Raw genomic sequence first — 16098 nt, forward strand, 5'->3', positions numbered from 1 at the left:
GTGTGTTAGCGTTCCTTCCTATTGTGTGTTAGCATTCCTTCCTATTGTGTGTTAGCGTTCCTTCCTATTGTGTGTTAGCGTTCCTTCTTATTGTGTGTTAGCATTCCTTCCTATTGTGTGTTAGAGTTCCTTCCTATTATGTTAGCGTTTCTTCCTATTGTGTGTTAGCATTCCTTTCTATTGTGTGTTAGCATTCCTTCCTATTGTGTTAGCGTTCCTTCCTATTGTGTGTTAACATTCCTTCCTATTGTATGTTAGCATTCCTTCCTATTGTGTGTTAGCATTCCTTCCTATTGTATGTTAGCATTCCTTCCTATTGTGTGTTAGCATTCCTTCCTATTGTGTTAGCGTTCCTTCATATTGTGTGTTAGAGTTCCTTCCTATTGTGTGTTAGCATTCCTTCCTATTGTGTGTTAGCATTCCTTCCTATTGTGTGTTAGCATTGCTTCCTATTGTGTGTTAGCATTCCTTCCTATTGTGTGTTAGCGTTCCTTCCTATTGTGTGTTAGCGTTCCTTCTTATTGTGTATTAGCGTTCCTTCCTATTGTGTGTTAGCGTTCCTTCCTATTGTGTGTTAGCGTTCCTTCTTATTGTGTGTTAGCGTTCCTTCTTATTGTGTGCAAGTGTTCCTTCCTATTGTGTGCTAGCGTTCCTTCCTATTGTGTGTTAGCGTTCCTTCCTATTGTGTGTTAGCGTTCCTTCCTATTGTGTGTTAGCATCCCTTCCTATTGTGTGTTAGCATTCCTTCCTATTGTGTTCACGTTCCTTCTTATTGTGTGTCAGCATTCCTTCCTATTGTGTGTTAGCATTCCTTCCTATTGTGTGTTAGAGTTCCTTCCTATTGTGTTAGCATTCCTTCCTATTGTGTGTTAGCGTTCCTTCATATTCTGTGTTAGCGTTCCTTCTTATTGTGTTAGCATTCCTTCCTATTGTGTGTTAGCGTTCCTTCCTATTGTGTGTTAGCGTTCCATCTTAATGTGTGTTAGCATTCCTTCTTATTGTGTGTTAGCATTCCTTCCTATTGTGTGTTAGCGTTCCTTCATATTGTGTGTTAGCGTTCCTTCTTAATGTGTGTTAGCATTCCTTCTTATTGTGTGTTAGCATTCCTTCCTATTGTGTGTTAGCATTCCTTCCTATTGTGTTAGCGTTCCTTCCTATTGTGTGTTAGCATTCCTTCCTATTGTGTGTTAGCATTCCTTCCTATTGTGTGTTAGCATTCCTTCCTATTGAGTTAGCGTTCCTTCTTATTGTGTGTTAGCATTCCTTCCTACTGTGTGTTAGTGTTCCTTCGTATTGTGTTAGCGTTCCTTCCTATTGTGTGTTAGCGTTCCTTCCTATTGTATGTTAGCATTCCTTCCTATTGTGTGTTAGCGTTCCTTCCTATTGTATGTTAGCATTTCTTCCTATTGTGTGTTAGCATTGCTTCCTATTGTGTGTTAGCATTCCTTCCTATTGTGTGTTAGCGTTTCTTCCTATTGTGTGTTAGCGTTCCTTCCTATTGTGTTAGCGTTCCTTCTTATTGTGTGTTAGCATTCCTTCCTATTGTGTGTTAGCATTCCTTCCTATTGTGTTAGCATTCCTTCCTATTGTGTGTTAGCATTCCTTCCTATTGTGTGTTAGCATTCCTTCCTATTGTGTTAGCGTTCCGTCCTATTGTGTGTTAGCATTCCTTCCTATTGTGTGTTAGCATTCCTTCCTATTGTGTGTTAGCATTCCTTCCTATTGTGTTAGCGTTCCTTCTTATTGTGTGTTAGCATTCCTTCCTACTGTGTGTTAGTGTTCCTTCGTATTGTGTTAGCGTTCCTTCCTATTGTGTGTTAGCGTTCCTTCCTATTGTGTGTTAGCATTCCTTCCTATTGTGTGTTAGCGTTCCTTCCTATTGTATGTTAGCATTTCTTCCTATTGTGTGTTAGCATTGCTTCCTATTGTGTGTTAGCATTCCTTCCAATTGTGTGTTAGCGTTTCTTCCTTTTGTGTGTTAGCGTTCCTTCCTATTGTGTTAGCGTTCCTTCTTATTGTGTGTTAGCATTTCTTCCTATTGTGTGTTAGCATTCCTTCCTATTGTGTTAGCATTCCTTCCTATTGTGTGTTAGCATTACTTCCTATTGTGTGTTAGCACTCCTTCCAATTGTGTTAGCGTTCCTTCTTATTGTGTGTTAGCATTCCTTCCTATTGTGTGTTAGCATTCCTTCCTATTGTGTGTTAGCATTCCTTCCTATTGTGTTAGCGTTCTTTCTTATTGTGTGTTAGCATTCCTTCCTATTGTGTTAGCGTTCCTTCCTATTGTGTGTTAGCGTTCCTTCCTATTGTGTGTTAGCATTCCTTCCTATTGTGTGTTAGCATTCCATCCTATTGTGTGTTAGCATTCCTTCCTATTCTGTGTTTGCATACCTTCCTATTGTGTGTTAGCGTTCCTTCCTATTGTGTGTTAGCATTACTTCCTATTGTGTGTTAGCATTCCTTTCTATTGTGTGTTACCATTCCTTCTTATTGTGTGTAAGCGTTCCTTCATGTTGTGTGTTAGCGTACCTTCCTATTGTGTGTTAGCATTCCTTCCTATTGTGTGTTAGCGTTCCTTCCTATTGTGTGTTAGCGTTCCTTCCTATTGTGTGTTAGTGTTCCTTCCTATTGTGTTTTAGCGTTCCTTCTTATTGTGTGTTAGCATTCCTTCCTATTTTGTGTTAGCGTTCCTTCCTATTGTGTGTTAGCATTCCTTCTTATTGTGTGTAAGTGTTCCTTCATGTTGTGTGTTAGCATTCCTTCTTATTGTGTGTAAGTGTTCCCTCATTTTGTGTGTTAGCATTACTTCCTATTGTGTGTTAGCATTCCTTCCTATTGTGTGCTAGCATTCCTTCTTATAGTGTGTAAGCGTTCCTTCATGTTGTGTGTTAGCGTTCCTTCCTATTGTTTTAGCGTTCCTTCCTATTGTGTGTTAGCGTTCCTTCCTATTGTGTGTTAGCGTTCCTTCCTATTGTGTGTTAGCATTCCTTCCTATTGTGTGTTAGCATTCCTTCCTATTGTGTTAGCGTTCCTTCTTATTGTGTGTTAGCATTCCTTCCTATTGTGTGTAAGTGTTCCTTCCTTTTGTGTGTTAGCATTCCTTCCTATTGTGTGTTAGCATTCCTTCCTATTGTATGTTATCATTCCTTCCTATTGTGTTAGCGTTCCTTCATATTGTGTGTTAGAGTTCCTTCCTATTGTGTGTTAGCATTCCTTGCTATTGTGTGTTAGCATTCCTTCCTATTGTGTGTTAGCATTGCTTCCTATTGTGTGTTAGCATTCCTTCTTATTGTGTGTTAGCATTCCTTCCTATTGTGTGTTAGCATTCCTTCCTATTGTGTGTTAGCGTTCCTTCTTATTGTGTGTTAGCATTGCTTCCTATTGTGTGTTAGCATTCCTTCCTATTGTGTGTTAGCATTCCTTCCTATTGTGTGTTTGCATACCTTCCTACTGTGTGTTAGCATTCTTTCTTATTGTGTGTTAGCATTCCATCCTATTGTGTTAGCGTTCCTTCCTTTTGTGTGTTAGCGTTCCTTCCTATTGTGTGTTTGCATTACTTCCTATTGTGTGTTAGCATTCCTTCCTATTGTGTGTTAGCATTCCTTCTTATTGTGTGTAAGTGTTCCTTCTTATTGTGTGTAAGCGTTCCTTCATGTTGTGTGTTAGCGTTCCTTCCTATTGTGTTAGCGTTCCTTCCTATTGTGTGTTAGCGTTCCTTCCTATTGTGTGTTTGCATTCCTTCCTATTGTGTGTTAGCATTCCTTCCTATTGTGTGTTAGCATTCCTTCCTATTGTGTGTTAGCATTCCTTCCTATTATGTGTTAGCGTTCCTTCCTATTGTGTGTATGTGTTCCTTCCTATTGTGTGTTAGCGTTCCTTCTTATTGTGTGTTAGTATTCCTTCCTATTGTGTGTTAGCATTCCTTCTTATTGTGTGTAAGTGTTCCCTCATTTTGTGTGTTAGCATTACTTCCTATTGTGTGTTAGCATTCCTTCCTATTGTGTGTTAGCATTCCTTCTTATTGTGTGTAAGCGTTCCTTCATGTTGTGTGTTAGCGTTCCTTCCTATTGTGTTAGCGTTCCTTCCTATTGTGTGTTAGCGTTCCTTCCTATTGTGTGTAAGCGTTCCTTCCTATTGTGTGTTAGCATTCCTTCCTATTGTGTGTTAGCATTCCTTCCTATTGTGTGTTAGCGTTCCTTCCTATTGTGTGTTAGTGTTCCTTCCTATTGTGTGTTAGCGTTCCTTCTTATTGTGTGTTAGCATTCCTTCCAATTGTGTGTTAGCATTCCTTCTTATTGTGTGTAAGTGTTCCTTCATGTTGTGTGTTAGCATTCCTTCCTATTGTGTGTTAGCATTACTTCCTTTTGTGTGTAAGTGTTCCTTCGTATTGTGTGCTAGCATTCCTTCTTATTCGGTGTTAGCGTTACTTCTTATTGTGTGTTAGCGTTCCTTCTTATTCTGTGTTAGCATTCCTTCTTATTGTGTGTTAGCGTTACTTCTTATTGTGTGTTAGCATTCATTCCTATTGTGTGTTAGCATTACTTCATATTGTGTGTAAGTGTTGCTTCCTATTGTGTATTAGCATTCCTTCTTATTGTGTGTTAGCGTTACTTCTTATTGTATGTTAGCGTTCCTTCTTATTGTGTGTTAGCGTTCCTTCTTATTGTGTGTTTGCGTTCCTTCTTATTGTGTGTTAGCATTCCTTTTTATTGTGTGTAAGTGTTCCTTCCTATTGTGTGTAAGTGTTCCTTCCTATTGTGTGTTAGCATTCCTTTTTATTGTGAGTAAGTGTTCCTTCCTATTGTGTGTTAGCATTCCTTCCTATTGTGTGTTAGCATTCCTTCCTATTGTGTGTTAGCGTTCCTTCCTATTGTGTGTAAGTGTTCCTTCCTATTGTGTGTTAGCGTTCCTTCCTATTGTGTGTAAGTGTTCCTTCCTATTGTGTGTTAGTGTTCCTTCCTATTGTGTGTAAGTGTTCCTTCCTATTGTGTGTTAGTGTTCCATCCTATTGTGTGTTAGTGTTCCTTCCTATTGTTTGTTAGCATTCCTTCCTATTGTGTGTTAGCATTCCTTCCAATTGTGTGTTAGCGTTCCTTCCTATTGTGTGTTAGTGTTCCTTCCTATTGTGTGTTAGCATTCCTACCTATTGTGTGTTAGCATTCCTTCCTGTTGTGTGTTAGTGTTCCTTCCTATTGTGTGTTAGCGTTCCTTCCTATTGTGTGTTAGCGTTCCTTCCTATTGTGTGTTAGCGTTCCTTCCTATTGTGTGTAAGTGTTCCTTCCTATTGTGTGTTAGCGTTACTTCCTATTGTGTTTAAGTGTTCCTTCTTATTGTGTGTTAGTGTTCCTTCCTATTGTGTGTTCGCGTTCCTTCCTATTGTGTGTTAGCATTCCTTCCTATTGTGTGTAAGTGTTCCATCCTATTGTGTGTTAGCATTCCTTCCTATTGTGTGTAAGTGTTCCTTCCTATTGTGTGTTAGTGTTCCTTCCTATTGTGTGTTAGTGTTCCTTCCTATTGTGTTAGCATTCCTTCCTATTGTGTGTTAGCATTCCTTCCTATTGTGTGTTAGTGTTCCTTCCTATTGTGTGTTAGCGTTCCTTCCTATTGTGTGTCCTATTGTGTGTTAGCATTCCTTCCTATTGTGTGTTAGCATTCCTTCCTATTGTTTTAGCATTCCTTCTTATTGTGTTAGCATTCCTTCCTATTGTGTGTTAGCATTCCTTCCTATTGTGTGTTAGCATTCCTTCTTATTGTGTGTAAGTGTTCCCTCATTTTGTGTGTTAGCATTACTTCCTATTGTGTGTTAGCATTCCTTCCTATTGTGTGTTAGCATTCCTTCTTATTGTGTGTAAGCGTTCCTTCATGTTGTGTGTTAGCGTTCCTTCCTATTGTGTTAGCGTTCCTTCCTATTGTGTGTTAGCGTTCCTTCCTATTGTGTGTTAGCGTTCCTTCCTATTGTGTGTTAGCATTCCTTCCTATTGTGTGTTAGCATTCCTTCCTATTGTGTGTTAGCGTTCCTTCCTATTGTGTGTTAGTGTTCCTTCCTATTGTGTGTTAGCGTTCCTTCTTATTGTGTGTTAGCATTCCTTCCAATTGTGTGTTAGCATTCCTTCTTATTGTGTGTAAGTGTTCCTTCATGTTGTGTGTTAGCATTCCTTCCTATTGTGTGTTAGCATTACTTCCTTTTGTGTGTAAGTGTTCCTTCGTATTGTGTGCTAGCATTCCTTCTTATTCGGTGTTAGCGTTACTTCTTATTGTGTGTTAGCATTCCTTCTTATTCTGTGTTAGCATTCCTTCTTATTGTGTGTTAGCGTTACTTCTTATTGTGTGTTAGCATTCATTCCTATTGTGTGTTAGCATTACTTCATATTGTGTGTAAGTGTTGCTTCCTATTGTGTATTAGCATTCCTTCTTATTGTGTGTTAGCGTTACTTCTTATTGTATGTTAGCGTTCCTTCTTATTGTGTGTTAGCGTTCCTTCTTATTGTGTGTTTGCGTTCCTTCTTATTGTGTGTTAGCATTCCTTTTTATTGTGTGTAAGTGTTCCTTCCTATTGTGTGTAAGTGTTCCTTCCTATTGTGTGTTAGCATTCCTTTTTATTGTGAGTAAGTGTTCCTTCCTATTGTGTGTTAGCATTCCTTCCTATTGTGTGTTAGCATTCCTTCCTATTGTGTGTTAGCGTTCCTTCCTATTGTGTGTAAGTGTTCCTTCCTATTGTGTGTTAGCGTTCCTTCCTATTGTGTGTAAGTGTTCCTTCCTATTGTGTGTTAGTGTTCCTTCCTATTGTGTGTAAGTGTTCCTTCCTATTGTGTGTTAGTGTTCCATCCTATTGTGTGTTAGTGTTCCTTCCTATTGTTTGTTAGCATTCCTTCCTATTGTGTGTTAGCATTCCTTCCAATTGTGTGTTAGCGTTCCTTCCTATTGTGTGTTAGTGTTCCTTCCTATTGTGTGTTAGCATTCCTACCTATTGTGTGTTAGCATTCCTTCCTGTTGTGTGTTAGTGTTCCTTCCTATTGTGTGTTAGCGTTCCTTCCTATTGTGTGTTAGCGTTCTTTCCTATTGTGTGTTAGCGTTCATTCCTATTGTGTGTAAGTGTTCCTTCCTATTGTGTGTTAGCGTTCCTTCCTATTGTGTTTAAGTGTTCCTTCTTATTGTGTGTTAGTGTTCCTTCCTATTGTGTGTTCGCGTTCCTTCCTATTGTGTGTTAGCATTCCTTCCTATTGTGTGTAAGTGTTCCATCCTATTGTGTGTTAGCGTTCCTTCCTATTGTGTGTAAGTGTTCCTTCCTATTGTGTGTTAGTGTTCCTTCCTATTGTGTGTTAGTGTTCCTTCCTATTGTGTTAGCATTCCTTCCTATTGTGTGTTAGCATTCCTTCCTATTGTGTGTTAGTGTTCCTTCCTATTGTGTGTTAGCGTTCCTTCCTATTGTGTGTCCTATTGTGTGTTAGCATTCCTTCCTATTGTGTGTTAGCATTCCTTCCTATTGTTTTAGCATTCCTTCTTATTGTGTTAGCATTCCTTCCTATTGTGTGTTAGCATTCCTTCCTATTGTGTGTTAGTGTTCCTTCCTATAGTGTGTTAGCGTTCCTTCTTATTGTGTGTTAGCATTCCTTCTTATTGTGTGTTAGCATTCCTTCCTATTGTGTATTAGCATTCCTTCCTATTGTGTTAGCGTTCCTTCCTATTGTGTGTTAGCATTCCTTCCTATTGTGTGTTAGCATTCCTTCCTATTGTGTGTTAGCATTCCTTCCTATTGTGTTAGCGTTCCTTCTTATTGTGTGTTAGCATTCATTCCTATTGTGTGTTAGTGTTCCTTCCTTTTGTGTGTTAGCATTCCTTCCTATTGTGTGTTAGCATTCCTTCCTATTGTATGTTAGCATTCCTTCCTATTGTGTTAGCGTTCCTTCATATTGTGTGTTAGAGTTCCTTCCTATTGTGAGTTAGCATTCCTTGCTATTGTGTGTTAGCATTCCTTCCTATTGTGTGTTAGCATTGCTTCCTATTGTGTGTTAGCATTCCTTCTTATTGTGTGTTAGCATTCCTTCCTATTGTGTGTTAGCATTCCTTCCTATTGTGTGTTAGCGTTCCTTCTTATTGTGTGTTAGCATTGCTTCCTATTGTGTTTTAGTATTCCTTCCTATTGTGTGTTAGCATTCCTTCCTATTGTGTGTTTGCATACCTTCCTACTGTGTGTTAGCATTCCTTCCTATTGTGTTAGCGTTCTTTCTTATTGTGTGTTAGCATTCCATCCTATTGTGTTAGCGTTCCTTCCTTTTGTGTGTTAGCTTTCCTTCCTATTGTGTGTTAGCGTTCCTTCCTATTGTGCGTTAGCATTCCTTCCTATTGTGCGTTAGCATTCCTTCCTATTCTGTGTTAGCGTTCCTTCCTATTGTGTGTTAGTTTTCCTTCCTATTGTGTGTTAGCGTTCCTTCTTATTGTGTGTTAGTATTCCTTCCTATTGTGTGTTAGCATTCCTTCTTATTGTGTGTAAGTGTTCCCTCATTTTGTGTGTTAGCATTACTTCCTATTGTGTGTTAGCATTCCTTCCTATTGTGTGTTAGCATTCCTTCTTATTGTGTGTAAGCGTTCCTTCATGTTGTGTGTTAGCGTTCCTTCCTATTGTGTTAGCGTTCCTTCCTATTGTGTGTTAGCGTTCCTTCCTATTGTGTGTTAGCGTTCCTTCCTATTGTGTGTTAGCATTCCTTCCTATTTTGTGTTAGCATTCCTTCCTATTGTGTGTTAGCGTTCCTTCCTATTGTGTGTTAGTGTTCCTTCCTATTGTGTGTTAGCGTTCCTTCTTATTGTGTGTTAGCATTCCTTCCTATTGTGTGTTAGCATTCCTTCTTATTGTGTGTAAGTGTTCCTTCATGTTGTGTGTTAGCATTCCTTCCTATTGTGTGTTAGCATTACTTCCTATTGTGTGTAAGTGTTCCTTCGTATTGTGTGCTAGCATTCCTTCTTATTCGGTGTTAGCGTTACTTCTTATTGTGTGTTAGCGTTCCTTCTTATTCTGTGTTAGCATTCCTTCTTATTGTGTGTTAGCGTTACTTCTTATTGTGTGTTAGCATTCCTTCCTATTGTGTGTTAGCATTCCTTCTTATTGTGTGTAAGTGTTCCTTCCTATTGTGTGTTAGCATTCCTTCTTATTGTGTGTTAGCGTTACTTCTTATTGTGTGTTAGCATTCCTTCCTATTGTGTGTTAGCATTCCTTCCTATTGTGTGTTAGCGTTCCTTCCTATTGTGTGTAAGTGTTCCTTCCTATTGTGTGTTAGCGTTCCTTCCTATTGTGTGTAAGTGTTCCTTCCTATTGTGTGTTAGTGTTCCTTCCTATTGTGTGTAAGTGTTCCTTCCTATTGTGTGTTAGTGTTCCATCCTATTGTGTGTTAGTGTTCCATCCTATTGTGTGTTAGTGTTCCTTCCTATTGTTTGTTAGCATTCCTTCCTATTGTGTGGTAGCATTCCTTCCAATTGTGTGTTAGCGTTCCTTCCTATTGTGTGTTAGTGTTCCTTCCTATTGTGTGTTAGCATTCTTTCCTATTGTGTGTTAGCATTCCTTCCTGTTGTGTGTTAGTGTTCCTTCCTATTGTGTGTTAGCATTCCTTCCTATTGTGTGTTAGCGTTCCTTCCTAGTGTGTGTTAGCGTTCCTTCCTATTGTGTGTAAGTGTTCCTTCCTATTGTGTGTTAGCGTTCCTTCCTATTGTGTGTAAGTGTTCCTTCCTATTGTGTGTTAGTGTTCCTTCCTATTGTGTGTTCGCGTTCCTTCCTATTGTGTGTTAGCATTCCTTCCTATTGTGTTTAAGTGTTCCATCCTATTGTGTGTTAGCGTTCCTTCCTATTGTGTGTAAGTGTTCCTTCCTATTGTGTGTTAGTGTTCCTTCCTATTGTGTGTTAGTGTTCCTTCCTATTGTGTTAGCATTCCTTCCTATTGTGTGTTAGCATTCCTTCCTATTGTGTGTTAGTGTTCCTTCCTATTGTGTGTTAGCGTTCCTTCCTATTGTGTGTCCTATTGTGTGTTAGCATTCCTTCCTATTGTGTGTTAGCATTCCTTCCTATTGTGTGTTAGTGTTCCTTCCTATTGTGTGTTAGCATTCCTTCCTATTGTGTGTTAGCATTCCTTCCTATTGTGTGTAAGTGTTCCTTCCTATTGTGTGTTAGCGTTCCTTCCTATTGTGTGTAAGTGTTCCTTCCTATTGTGTGTTAGTGTTCCTTCCTATTGTGTGTTAGCATTCCTTCCTATTGTGTGTTAGCATTCCTTCCTATTGTGTGTTAGCGTTCCTTCCTATTGTGTGTTAGCATTCCTTCCTATTGTGTTAGCATTCCTTCCTATTGTGTGTTAGCATTCCTTCCTATTGTGTGTTAGTGTTCCTTCCTATTGTGTGTTAGCATTCCTTCCTATTGGGTGTTAGCATTCCTTCCTATTGTGTGTTAGCATTCCTTCCTATTGTGTGTTAGCATTCCTTCCTATTGTGTGTTAGCATTCCTTCCTATTGTGTGTTAGCGTTCCTTCCTATTGTGTGTTAGTGTTCCTTCCTATTGTGTGTTAGCATTCCTTCCTATTGTGTGTTAGCATTCCTTCCTATTGTGTGTTAGTGTTCCTTCCTATTGTGTGTTAGCGTTCCTTCCTATTGTGTGTTAGTGTTCCTTCCTATTGTGTGTTAGCGTTCCTTCATATTGTGTGTTAGCGTTCCTTCCTATTGTGTGTTAGCATTCCTTCCTATTGTGTGTTAGCATTCCTTCCTATTGTGTGTTAGTGTTCCTTCCTATTGTGTGTTAGTGTTCCTTCCTATTGTGTGTTAGCGTTCCTTCCTATTGTGTGTTAGCATTCCTTCCTATTGTGTGTTAGCGTTCCTTCCTATTGTGTGTTAGCATTCCTTCCTATTGTGTGTTAGTGTTCCTTCCTATTGTGTGTTAGCGTTCCTTCCTATTGTGTGTTAGCATTCCTTCCTATTGTGTGTTAGTGTTCCTTCCTATTGTGTGTTAGCGTTCCTTCTTATTGTGTGTTAAGCTGTCCTATAACTTATTGTGTTCTGGAGAAAGATCCTTCTCTTTATTAGATTTTAGCATATGACAAAACACATATTTTGCTGAATAACTTATGTTTACATAGTGATTGGAACTTCTATACTTAGTGTAAGGCAGCAATAAATCCTTTATCATCACTATGAGATTGCGGGTTATTGTCTATGATCTGCTAAACACCTGTACACAAAGTCCAGATCCTCGATCATTTCATGGAATGCCGGGGTGCAAATTCCATCCTAAAGGTGCCCATCCACTATGACATTGTAATTGTGCAGTCGTTTCTCCATCTGTGATGAGCCTGCACTGAGCGAGCAGTCATTCAGTGCAGGATCATCAATCATCTGTAAACATGTTGAACCTGATGATATCGTCAGATTGTCCAGCATGTTTACACGATGATAGATGTCTAAACAACCAGCGGATACGCGCATAGATGATCGTTTAAGACAATTTTTCAAACGCTTTGCAAGCGATTTATGAGGGATTGAACGATAATGATATCTTTATCGTTCAATCGCTCACATAAATCATCTAGTGGATGGGCACCTTTACTCTGCACCTCCTGGAAATGGGGCATTGCTATAGGCAGCCCAGGCTTCTGCAAATCGTCAACTGTTACATCAAAGCACAGCTGTAAGGTGAATAACTCCTATCAGTTTCTATCTGGGTTGAATAGCTAAAAGAAGCATTGCATACCATATATTAACACACATTTTTCCGCATCTGAAGCACTTTATTGTCCCGTGAGAGTTAGATTACATATTTATTCCTGAATACAAATGAGTGTTAGTTACTGTATGTATTATTGTGATGAGCTGCAGTCTGTGTCATATTGTACAGAGGTAAAGGGTTGGATACAGCAAAATCAGACTTAAGTGTAAATCCTAAGCTGACTGCAGAACTTTCTATTGAGTGCACAGAAATAAATAGGAATAATTGCCTGTGTGCGAGTTATACACATCCTGAGGCGCACGGTACGCTCGGTTTGCTAATTTTAAAGAGGAGGTGGCCCGTGTACTGTCTCCATGCGGGCCCCTCCTCTCTCCACCGCCCAGTTGTGAGTAGGCGCTGTGCTAGGGTCTCTAGATCATGTGCAGGTCTCTCGGAAAATGGCACGGGCGCCATGTTCCCGGTGATTTCTCTACTGCGCTTGCGCCAAACTCATGGAGAGTGATGGTCATGAGATGTTCCAGGTGATTTGTGCAGTGCCGATGCAGGACTCCGGAGAGGATATGTATAATATAATATGGCTATAATATGGTTTCAGGCCTGCATACATCTTTATCATCCATGCGGGAACGCGCATCATTGGTGACTGCAAAAAGTGAACAATATGAACGATATTGTTAACGTACATATCATTCATGAAATTCATACTGTGTGAAAGCACCATAAGTGGAAAACGCAGTCTATTCGTAAAAAATATTGACACTGTTAGTGGAAAACGCAGCATATTTGTAAAAATTATTGACACTTGCATCCATCGACGATAAAAGATATCTTTATAGTCCATGTGGGAATGCACATCGTTGGTCATTGGTGACTGCAAAAAAGTGAACGATGATAATATGAACGATATTATCATTCATATCGTTCATGAAAGTCGTACCGTGTATATGCACCATAAGTGGAATACACAGTCTATTCGTCAAAAATATTGTCACACTGTAAGTAAAAAAACGCAGTGTATTCATAAAAAATTTTGTGACACTGTTAGTAGAAAACACAGTGTATTCGTAAAAAATATTGACACTGTTAGTGGAAACGCAGTGTATACGTAAAAAATATTGTCACACTAAGTGGAAAACACAGTGTATTTGTAAAAAATATTGTGGCACTGTAAGTGGAAAATGCAGTATATTCATAAAAAATATTCACTGTTAATGGAAACGCAGTGTATTCGTATAAAATATTATCACACTGTAAGTGGACAACACAATGTATTTGTAAAAAATATTGTGGCACTGTAAATGGAAAACGTAGTATATTCATAACAAATATTGACACTGTTAGTGGAAACGCAGTGTATTCGTAAAATATATTGTCACACTAAGTGTTTAATGACACAAAGGCCCTCATTCAGAGCCGCTCGCTAGCGGCAGTACGCTCGTTCCGAGCGATGTTTGCACATCTGCGCATGCGTACGGTTTTTAGTACGCATGCGCGAACCAGTCAGTGTGGCCGAAAATCGTTTGTACGCTATATAGCGAGTGCCTGCTATTTTGAGTGACAGAATGAGGCGTATGTGGGTGGTAACAGGGGAAGGTGCTTGAAAACGGGGGAGTGGAATTCGAACGCAGGCGTGCTTAAAGGTCAAAACGGTCGTTTTAAGGGAGTGCATAATTAATACTGGAGCGTCATTGACCACGTCACTTGGTTTTTTTTAACTCAGAACTGCTCGCAAAATAGTGGTTGAAAAAACCAACCACAAGAATAGCAAGCAGTTCATACGCTGTACGATGTACTCGATTAATCTAATAAATAGCGGACATGACGTATGGTGCGAGCGGCCAGGGGGCGTTTTTATCAAATAAACGAGCGTATGTTTTGCTCGCTCGTTCAGACTTAGAGGTGTGAACAGACTGCAATTTGCGAACGGATCATTTGAATAGCCACCCCTTGTTTTTGAACGAACGACCGCAAATAGCGAACGGCTCTGAATCAGGCCCAAAGTTAGCAATAAAAAAATGCAACTTTTCATTTCTTTACTCAATCATGAATAAATGATTAGTCTACACGCCGACTACAAGACCACAACAAACAAAGTGCTAAATAACGTACATAATATATTAAACATAATGACATCACAAACGCCTCAGCTGAGATTCACATAGACATATTTTCAAAAGGTGAAAATAGAGGATATGGTTTAAAAAATGTAATAAAGCAGCTAAAACTGCGTTCTCTGTTTATAGTGTCCCTACTCCCTTTCCATGGCCCCTCTACCTTAGTTTCATCGAGTCAGAGGGGCAACTTCATGTAACCGTATTCCAGAGTGCAGCTGCTCCTCCTGTAGCCCAGGACAGAAGATGTGTAGGGGGTGTGGTGATATGTACTAAAATGGAGCTCACATCCACTAAAATAGACAATGAATCCCCAATCTAACAGGGTGTACAGCTGTAATTTATACACAACACAGGATAGAATGATGATATAGGCTTGGGTGCTGGTATATTCTGGGGTGATGGTATAGGCTGGGGTGACGCCTGGGCATAAGACTAGAAAAGCCACATCTTGGGTGTGGAATTATTTTAACCCAAATCCTGACAACAGTTGTGAAGGCATGTAAAGATAAGAGAAAAAAAGAACTCCTTGTATGAGGCACACCCCTGATAGTACAGAGAGGGGAGAAGAAAATACTAATAGCATGTACTCTAGATAGAAAAAATTGGATTATATTAAAATTTAACCTTTATTAATACAACTATAAAACCTAGTGTTGACCAATAGACAATAATCAATCTGCAACCAAAGTATACTAAGACAGCATTAAACCTGCAGATTATTCTGCATAATCAATCTTTAAATGCATGTACCAAACCAGCCCATATCCTAATATTCCTGAGCCAGTATAACGGCTACAGTAGCTGGTTGAAGAGGCATGAATTGGAATCAAAATAATGACATATAATAAATCATAGAGGTATACAACCTCTTATACCTTGGCGAAGATATAACATAAACAAATATGACAATACAATGTGGACACAACACATAATTAAAAAGCTGTACACCAAACCCACATATCACTTAGTGGCAATTCACTAGTATAAGATACTAAGAGGCGTCCCTCTATTTAGATTTAGTGGAGAATATATATAATATCTGTATAGATGTGAAAGGTAAAGTGTGTGTATTTATGGGTCAGATTCTGCTGTTCCACGTCATATGTATATATAGAGGACGTGGAATGAGTTTCACTGGCACCCAGCACACATGGAAACAGTGCAGCCTGCTTCTACTGTTAGTGTCAATCTTGCTGTGAAAAGCCTGTTGCTATCAGCAGCGCAGGAGTTCACAGCATAGACATCTAATGAGAGAGCAGGGAAAGAAGATATTAGGACAGTACCTGTCAGAAATTTCTCCAAAGGGGTATGCGGTGAAGGGATCCTCAGTGCGCAATGGGATCCCCCAGCTCGAAGACTGACGCGCGTTTTGCCGGAAGCGGGCTTTCTCACGTTGTGAAGGCATCTATTCCATTTGTAAAGCCAAAATTAGGAGAGGATCGAGATAGGGACCTTAAACATCTAGGAACCTCGACCCTGTTACATAATCTGAAGCTCATCCATCAAATGTCATCATCATCACCATCAGTGTGTACATCCTCTTCTTCACACAATAATAATTAGTCCCTGCTGGAATCCACCATTACAGACGCCTCTGTATTTTTTTTAACTTAATTGCTGGTAAAGGTCTTCCTCGTGGAATTTGTAATTCATTTTGATGAACATCATCTTTTCCACATTTTGGGGAAGTAGCCTTATAGGCCGATCACTGACAAGGTTCCCGGCTGTGCTGAAAACTCACTGGAGGGTGGGCAGCTCAAGTAAAAGCAAAGCCAGTTTGTGCAAGGGCGTCCAAATTACCTTTTTTTTCCTGCCAGTAGTCAAACAGACTGTCTGACATGTCTATTTGGATGTTATCATTAACATTTTTTAAATAGTCCTCAACCATTCTTTGACTGGTGACCATATCAGATAGAGTCACGGTAGAGGTGTAATTAATTGTAGGCAATTCTGACCTGACCTGATGTCAAAATTTTGTTGTGTTGACTCATCTGCATCACCAGTGGGTGTTTTGAAAGTTTAGTTTTTTCTCAGCAGATGCACTTGCTGGAGAAACTGAAGGAGAAGGAGAAGCCATCACTGCATCACGTGCCACTTGAGCTAACAATTTGCTTATCAACAGCTCTTTACATCTCTTCAGATCTGTGTCCATTAGGAAGAAGAAACAACATCTTCATCCCTTCTGGGATGAAAATCCACTCCCAGCAGCAGGCATGGTGCTCAAGAATTCTCAAAAAAGAAACAATGTAAGACTTAAACCTTAAATCTGAAATCTTGCATTTGCTCTGT

The 16098-nt window shown here is 39.5% G+C and overlaps 1 protein-coding gene across 1 annotated transcript in view; it reads right to left on the reverse strand.

Moving 5' to 3' along the window:
* The window catches only part of LOC148478448 (guanylate-binding protein 1-like), a 62397-nt gene that overhangs the window by 23822 nt on the left and 22477 nt on the right, over positions 1–16098 (reverse strand). The gene's annotated exons all lie outside the window — the stretch shown is intronic.

Source organism: Taudactylus pleione, unplaced genomic scaffold (genome assembly GCF_031769625.1).
Source record: "Taudactylus pleione unplaced genomic scaffold, aTauple2 ptg000653l, whole genome shotgun sequence".
Lineage (NCBI taxonomy): Eukaryota > Metazoa > Chordata > Amphibia > Anura > Myobatrachidae > Taudactylus > Taudactylus pleione.